Source organism: Cervus elaphus, chromosome 20 (assembly GCF_910594005.1).
Source record: "Cervus elaphus chromosome 20, mCerEla1.1, whole genome shotgun sequence".
NCBI lineage: Eukaryota > Metazoa > Chordata > Mammalia > Artiodactyla > Cervidae > Cervus > Cervus elaphus.
In genome coordinates this window covers 56,500,673-56,509,770 of record NC_057834.1, presented here as the reverse complement: position 1 = coordinate 56,509,770, position 9,098 = coordinate 56,500,673, and the positions used below count along the sequence as shown (strand labels likewise).

Here is a 9,098-nt window from a genome sequence, read left to right as displayed (position 1 = left end):
ATTCCCTTCTCCAGTGGACCACATTTTGTTAGAACTCTCCACCATGACCCATCCATCTTGGATGGCCCTAAAGGTAATCAACTCTGAATATTCACTGCAAGGACTGATGCTGAAGCTGAAACTCCAATACTTTGGATACTTGATGCAAAGAGCTGACTCATTGGAAAAGCCCCTGATGCTGGGAAAGATTGAAAACAGAGGAGAAAGTGATGATGGAGAATGAGATGGCTGGATGGCATCAACAACTCAGTGGACATGAGTTTGAGCAAACTCTGGGAGATGGTGAAGGACAGGGAAGCCTGGTGTGCTGCAGTCCACGGGGTCACCAGGAGTCGGACAGAGCGACTGAACATCAGGGTGCCTGCGGAGATTGAATGGATCATTCATACAAAGTGTTCAGAACTAAGGCTGGTGTGTGCTTGCTCCCAGCAGGTGGCCCACGTCTCCCCGGACTCGGCCCTCTGGTCTAGAGTAGTTCATCCAGTTCCTGGAAATGGAGTGTCTTCAGAGGGTCCAGGCAAGATCACTTGCCTTGAGGGGAGACTTAGCTGGGTCTCATCCAGTGAAGAATTCCTCAGGGCTCTCTAAAGTGAGAAGGAGCTCAAGAGCTAGTGGATGTAGCCCTCCAGGGGAGGTGACCCTCCCTGAGACTGTGAAGGAGGCCCCGCGGTCAGGCTGTGCAGTAATGGCCTTGGACCAGAGGAGGACTTACAGCAAAGCTAGCAAAGCTTAGATCTGGACCCTTCAATTGTACGCTTCAAGGGCTCCCTCCAAGGCCCTGGGTAATGCCTGCCAGTTTAATATTCATAATTTTGTATTATTTTTGTTAAAGAGGGCTCCCAAATTAAATAATCTGTGTGTGTGTGTGTGTGTGTGTGTGTGTGTGCACACTCTCGCGCTCGTGCGCTCAGTCCTATCCGAATCTTTGTGACCCCATGGACTGTAGTCCACCAGGCTCCTCTGTCCATGGAATTTTCCAGGCAAGAATACTGGATTGGGTGGCCATTTCCTACCCCAGAGGATCTTCCAGACCTAGGGATTAAACCCACGTCTCTTGCGTCTCTGCACTGGAAGGTGGATTATTTACCACTGCTCCACCTGGGAATATAATTGTTGGATCTCACAAAATCTGAATCCATCCCTATGTAGTACTTGCCATGGAGAGAAAGCACATATTTTGTGGAGTCTTATAAATGAACTGAAGATAACTTTTGTAGAAACCATTGATAAAAGTGAGGTATTTTCATTTTGGCCTTGGCCAGCAGTTCTCCACTTCAAGGTGAGATAGAGGTGTGTGAGAATAATCAGATTTTCTTTCTCAAGCTACACACACTTGGTAGGGAAGAGTCTTATCAAGTTTTTTCTCCAGGTAATTTTAATGCACTCCTCCAAATCAGCTGGCCACTGTTGGGCTGGATTATGGGGTTTTACCTCCCTAGAATGCAGTATGATTTCTCTTCCTCCTGCAGTGGAAGCTGTGGAGCACCACTCAGATCCCCACCGCTCCCTCAGGAGTATCACCCACTGATAGTGCTCCACCCCTGCCCCCAGCATTGCCCTCAAGGGAAGGAACTTCACACCCAAGGTTACACTTGCTGGCACATTAAGTGTTCTAGAGAATAAAGGCTCAGTTCTCAGCCTCAAATTGCGGTATCTCTGAGGATACATCTCAGTTTCAGAGCTCCCTAAGGGACTAAGATCTCCAGTTGCAACTGCATCCCAGTTGAACTTCTCCCTCTACCCTGCCCTGCTTCCCTCACTTCCTTACAAGCATTGTTTCCACATTCCCTACCCCACAAACCTCCTGAATGCAGATTTCTGCCTCAGTCTATTTCCCAGGGAACCTGACCCATGACAGACTTCAATTGCCTTTATCCCATCCCCACCCCCATCACTTTATAGCATCTTATGAGAGACATTTAAAATGATCAGAAACATGATAAATTTGTGGGATGTACATTATAGATACATCAAAGTGTAAGTAGAAAGAAAGTATAGTCGCTCAGTCGTGTCTGACTCTTTGCGATCCTGTGGACTGTAGCCCACTAGGCTCCTATGTCCATGGGATTCTCCAGGCAAGAATACTGGAGTGGGTTGCCATTTCCTTCTCCAGATAGATATATGAAATCAGCTATATAAATTCTTAGGTAAAACAAATTAAACTATAGAAATAAAAAGGATTATTTGAAGATGGTTTAAAAATAAATCAAAGCAAAAGCTTACAGATGAAAGAAACACACTAAACTAGATTTTAAAAAGTCCAAAATTAAAAAGATAAAATACTAAAAGCCACGATTTTCAGAAAGGAAAAAGAAATGAGATTAAGGTTTCAAATGAAAAGCTAAAACACAGGATATGAATATTTGAAAATATATAGGATTTAGGGATTAGGAATAAAATTCAAAAACTAACAGGTAAAAGAAAAAGAATTTAGTAATGGCTTAAGAAGTAAAACCATTTCCTCAAAAGGTTAAACCTAAAATTACCATGTGATCAAGCAATCACTTCTAGGGATATACTCCAAAGAATTGAGAGTGGGGTCTCAAGCAGATACTTATCAACCATGTTCATAGCAGCATTATTCCCAATAACTCAAAGTGGAAGCAATCCAACTGTGGGTAAACAAAAGGTGACATGTACATACAATGGAATATCACGTGTTGTGCTGTGCTGAGTTGCTTCAGTTGTTTCTGACTCTTTGCTACCCTATGGGCTGAAGCCTGCCAGTCTCCTCTGTCCACGGGATTCTCCAGGCAAGAACACTAGAATGGGCTGCCATGCCCTCCTCCAGGGGATCTTCCTAACCCAGGGATCGAACCCACATCTCTTAAGTCTCCTGCATTGGCAAGTGGGTTCTTTTTTTTTCCCAATTATTTTTATTGGTTGGAGGCTAATTACTTTACAATATTGTAGTGGTTTTTGCCATACATTGACATGAATCAGCCATGGATTTACATGTGTTCCCCATCCTGAATCCCCCTCCCACCTTCCTCCCCATCCCATCCCTCTGGGTCATCCCAGTGCACCAGCCCAGAGCACTTGTCTCATGCATCCAAACTGGACTGGCGATCTGTTTCACACTTGATAATATACATGTTTCGATGCTGTTCTCTCAGATCATCCCACCCTCACCTTCTCCCACAGAGTCCAAAAATCTGTTCTGTACATCTGTGTTTCTTTTTCTGTCTTGCATATAGGGTTATCATTACCATCTTTCTAAATTCCATATATATGCATTAGTATACTGTATTGGTGTTTATCTTTCTGGCTTACTTCACTCCGTATAACGGGCTCCAGTTTCATCCATCTCATTAGAACAGATTCAAATGTATTCTTTTTAATGGCTGAGTAATATTCCACAGTGTATATGTACCACAGCTTTCTTATCCATTCGTCTGATGATGGGCATCTAGGTTGCTTCCATGTCCTGGCTATTATAAACAGTGCTGTGATGAACATTGGGGTACACGTGTCTTTTAAAAACATGGAACGCTTCACGAATTTGCGTGTCATCCTTGCGCAAGGGCCATGCTAATATTCTCTGTATCGTTCCAATTTTAGTATATGTGCTGCTGAAGCGAGCACGGCAGGTGGGTTCTTACCACTAGCACGACCTTGGAAGCCCACAGTGGAATATTATTCAGCCATAAAAAGGAAGAAAGTTCTGATGCATGTTACTACATAGATGAATCTTGAAGACACTCTGCTAAGTGAAATAAACCAGTCACAAAAAGACAAGGAATGCATGATTCCACTTACATGAGGTGTCTAGAGTTGTTAAATTCACAGAGAAAGAAAACAGAATAACTGTTACCAGAGTTGAAGGGAGAGGGGAATCGAGAGTTGTTACTCAAAGCTATACAGTTTTAGTTAGCAATGATGAAAAGTTTTGAAGATGGGTAGCAGTGATCACTGCAAAATACGAATGTTGTACTTAATACCACTGAATTATAGGATTTAAAATTATTAAAGTAGTAAAGCTTATGTATATTTTACCATAATTAAAAAGTCTCCCCTCGAAAGTTAAAAAATGAAAGCAAAAAGTTCACGGATTAGAGAAATATATAGTTAACTAAAAAGAAGAGAGAGAGAGAAAGGATAAACCTGGCCAAGCTGGCAAGTTTTGGCTCTGAGCGGAGCTCTGTGGAGGTGGCGGGGCAGTGCTCCTTCACGGAGGAGGTGGGAGTAATGCAGTATCCCTGCTCTTGTCCCACGTCACACCCATGTTCCTGACAGAGGCACATATTTTCAGCTGGGTCTTCTAGCAGCAGGAAACATGCGCCCTGGGTCAGACACTCCTCCTGAAACCTCCCAGGCACCCTCTATAATAATGTTGAGAAGAGGAAGTGCGTCTGATCAGGTCTCACCTGGAAGGCGAGACTCCTCAGCACAGAAATGGAGAGAGGAGCCCCAATGCCAAGATGGAAGCTCCTGATTCCCCCGCTTATTTTAACCGCCACTTTTGGGTCCATGCTATTTTAGGTTGTGTCTGAAGGAACTCTTTTCAGGGGGAGAAATGGGAGCCTTGGCAGCTATCCCTGTGGCTTCCTGACAATTGTCCCCTCTTTCCTGACATTCATCCCAGCTTATAGTTCTAGCACTGAGACTCCTTCTCACCGGGACACTCGGGTGATGAAAATACCTCTGAGGAGGAAGCTGCTTTTCCGTGTCTGAAGGAAGTGGAAAGACAGACGTGACCTGGATTGTACCTGGTTCTGTTCCCACGCGAACAGCTGCCAAGCGTTCCCACCCAGCTGCAGCCAACGCCAGTGTTTCTGTTCATTCCTCAAAACTCTAGGTTTTCCAGGAAGACATCCTAAATTAATTCAACTTGAGATGTTCCCTAAATATTCAGTAATTTATTTGTTCATTTCTTTATTCATTTGACTATTCTTTTATTCTGCAAATATCTATTCAACAAGTATTTACTGAGTGCCCCACATGCCATTATGATAGAAATTGTGGCTGAAATCTTAGAGAGACTGATTCTAACGTAAACACTTCATTTTATAGGTGAGGATACAGGCTCAGAATTGCTAATATGACAGCTGCTAGCCATACACAGCTATGTAAATTTAAATTAATTAAGATTACTAGCTCAGTTTCTGAGTCGCATTAGTCACATTTCAGTTTATCAATAACCTGATGACTAATGGCTACCATGTCGGACAGTCAGACTAGAACATTCCCAAAGGTTCTATTGAATTGTAAGTGTCTAGAGAGATAAGTGAATTGCTCTGGATCACATAGCTATTTAATAGTTCAAATAAAAAACTGTGAACAGCTGTAATTTTCCAGTGTCCTAGGTTTCTGCCAAAATAAAAATGAGACTGAGAATCATTCTAGTTGTCAAGGCCAAAATATTTGGAAGAAAACAGAACAAAAACAGAGATGTATATGTATTAAAGTATCCAGTTAGTTGGGGGCTTCCAGTGGTAAAGAATCTGTCTGCCAATGCAGCAAATGTAGGAGACATGGTTTCCATCCCTGGGCTGGGAAGATCCCCTGGAGGAGGAAATGGCAACCCTCTCCAGTGTTCTTGCCTGGGAAACTCCCATGAACAGAGAAGCCTGGTGGGGTAGAGTCCATGGGCTGGCACAGAGCACACACACACACCCAGTTAGTTGACTCTAGCTAGAGTAAAATAAACAGATACCCAGACTGAATGTTTCTAGTCCTAAAACAAGTTATTAAAAACCCTGAAAACTAAATGATTATCCTGCACCCCTGAAGTTTGTGCTCTTAAGTGTAGGAATCATCCTTTTGGCTAAGACAGATACAGACCATGCAGACCTATCCATGATGGAGCCAGGCAGATATGTAGGCAGGAGGGTGATTGAGGTTTCCCATGGAGGACAGAGGATGGGAAGCCAGGGTGTGAGTTCTGTATCCATCATGAGAATATATTCCTTAATTTCTCCGAGCATCAGAATCCTCATGTCTGAAGAGTATAGTACTACTGATCTGGCAAGGCCATTTTGAAGGTCACATGGGATGATTTATGTGGGAGTGCTTTAACTTGAAAACATTAATCAGATATTCTTATTAAAATGCCATTCCTGTCACCTTGGGGCTGGACACACCTGCCTCCCTTCTGGCTGCTTCCTAATTAAACCCTCCCACACCATTCCTTAGACTTTGTGTGTGCTGTTTCCATCTGTGCTGGGAGCTGGAGGCCTGGCTTTTGACAGTAGAAGTACAAATTGCCTTGTTTTGTATAGTTATTGTTGTTATTTTTGAGTTTCAAAGGCAACATTGTTGGCAAACAAAATAAAAAACCAGCTGAAATTACTTCCAAGGGCCAGATTACTTCAGCCTGTCTCTGTCTCTGACTGATCATCTGAGCCAGCTCAGGAAAGACTGGATTTTTTTTTCTTTATTACAGATGCTAGCTTGTTGCTGGGTCCCCGGTGACTCAGACGGTAAGGAATCTGCCTGCAATGCAGGAGACCCAGCTTCGATCCCTGGGCTGGGAAGATCTCTTGGAGAAGGGAATGACTACCCACTCCCGTATTCCTTCCTGGAGAATTTCATGGACAGAGGAGCCTAGCGGGCTGTGGTCCATAGGGTCTAAAAGAGCCAGACACGACTGAGTGTCTAAGCACATACACAGCTTGTTCCTATAGTTGGGGGTGCAACTGAGAGAGAGTGAGACCACTTTTTCAGTTTTCTTGATGGTTCTTTGATAGGAATGAGATCATACCATTTGACATAAACAGAAACGTTTGAACCGGTAGCAAGTATTCCTAACTCTATGCAATGGCTTATTATGATTGGCGTTAGAGGATGTTACAAAGAACAGAAGGCTAGTGTGGTGTCCATACCTTTCATACAAAGGGCAGCTTTTATTTATTCCCTTTGGAGTCTGTGTTGTATCAAGAATATTTACAGTAATAACAATCACCGCCACCATGTATTGAATGCTTCACATACATTATCTCCTTTAATCTTGCAGAATAACCAAAGAGGTAGGAGTGATTATTTTTCTCATCTTTAAAGATTGATAAATTGAGTCTTTGAAATAATTGTCTTCTGTGAAAAGTGCATTGATTAGTCACTCGTATATTTGCTCATACAGATAACTGAAGACATGTCACTGTGAAATCAAGCTGACCATCACAAGATAGTCAGTGTTGCTGATAGATTTATTTCTAATCAGAGCAGAAAAACTGATGCTGTGGTTAGCTTATACTGGGTTGGCCAAAAAATTCATTCGGGTTTTTCTGTTACATCTTCATGGTAGGTTCTTCATCATACATCTTTATGCAGTAGACATACGATTTCAATCAAATGTTTTGAAGTCACGAAAATCCCTTGTGAAATTATCTAGAGGTCTGGGTTCACTGGGTCAGAGACCACTGGGACACTACAGGGTTGGCTTATCTGACCAAAATTTATCATCAGAACTCTCTGTATCACCGCAAGAAGCTGCAAGACATTTAGAAATATTTTTTTCCAAGCTGAAAATAAGTTCAATATATTCTGAGGCCAGATTATATATTGCTGCTGCTGTTGTTTAGTCACCAAGTCATGTCCAACTCTTTTGCGACCCCATGGACTGTAACCTGACAGGCTCCTCTGTCCATGTGATTTCCCAGGCAAGAATGCTAGAGTGGGTTGCCATTTCCTTCTCCAGGGGAATCTTCCTGACCCAGGGTTCAAACCTGCATCTCCTGCTTGGCAAGCAGATACTTAACCACTGAGCCACCTGGGAAGCCCAAATTATGTATTAGATAATGCTTACTGTCTCTTGTCTAATGTTAGTTAGAGCTTATTGAAGGCAAGCATTAGCATCACCAAGAACAATTATAGGGCTCTGTCATGGGTCCTATTCTTACTGTGATCACCTGGGTAGTTTTTTTTTTTATAGTTTGTTTTTTCATTTTATTGATTGTTTCTTTTTTTTCTCCCAATTATTTTTATTAGTTGGAGGCTAATTACTTTACAATATCATAGTGGTTTTTGCCATACATTGACATGAATCAGCCATGGATTTACATGTGTTCCCCATCCTGAACCCCCCTCCCACCTGGGTAATTCTATGCTATCCCAGGCTTTGAAATCCATCTACAAGCTGATGATTCTCAAATACATCTCTCTCTTCAGGCCTGACCTCTCCCCTGAACTCTAGATACTTTGTCTTTACACTTGGATACCTAGCATGTGTCTCAAGATATCAAGTCCAAACAGAGCTCTTGATATCACTCTGCTCCTTTGCCACCTTCCCTGCTTCAACAAACGGAATCACCCTCCAACAGGAAAGTCATGTCAAAACCCATAGATCATGCTTGATTCCACGCTTTCCCTTGCTGTCACATCCGATCCTGTCACCTCTACCTCCCAAATACATTCCACAAGTCTCTCTCCTCCTTTTCTACTTTCCAGCCTCCTGCTTCCAACCAAGCCAGCACCATCTCTCTTCCAACTGTCCAAGAGCTTTTGTTTACTCTGCTTCCAATCTAGTGAACTTCAGGCCAATGAATAGTAGATAACTCCTTGGCCTTTGCCTTCAAATTAAAAATGAGAGGAAGTGAACAGAAATGACAGAAGGAAGATTCTAAGTTAGTGTTACGAAAAATGGTTACTTGTCAAAATAATGGTGTCGCGTGTGTGTTGGATAGTGGTGCTATTGACTGGAAAGAGCATGAAGAACTCTTCTGGGCTGGCTAAAATGTTCTGTATCTTGAGTCAGGTGGTGGTTACTTGGGTGCATACAAATATGCATGTAAATAATACTTCAGTCTTTAAAAGTTAAAAAAGAAAGCAAAAAGGGAAAGAATTTCTTGCCAGGATTCTCATGACAGTTTGGCAGCACATAAAGGAATGTTGTGGAACCTAGTTTCCTGGCTTCCTTTCAGAATGGGATGGAGTCCTAGCTGCCTGAGAGTGTTCAGTGCCTAGAATTAAACAGATATAATCAGAAATCACATTTGTTCTGCTTAATTCTACCCTTGGCCCTGTGCTAGGTGCATTGTGATGAATATTCAATGTGTCACTTAGCATTTCATCACAGAGGAGTATTTAAGGACACGATGAATAGTTAATATGCTGAGTGGAGAGAAGTTTGAGAATATCCAGCCTGGGCCATCCTCACTGTG

General features: G+C 42.6%; 1 non-coding gene across 1 annotated transcript; it reads right to left on the bottom strand.

Moving 5' to 3' along the window:
• Positions 1 to 3,478: 3,478 nt before the first annotated feature.
• LOC122678465 lies at positions 3,479 to 3,585 on the bottom strand. Its single transcript, XR_006336137.1, has one exon. It is a non-coding gene; the product is annotated as a U6 spliceosomal RNA (small nuclear RNA).
• Between the last annotated feature and the right edge of the window lie 5,513 nt (positions 3,586 to 9,098).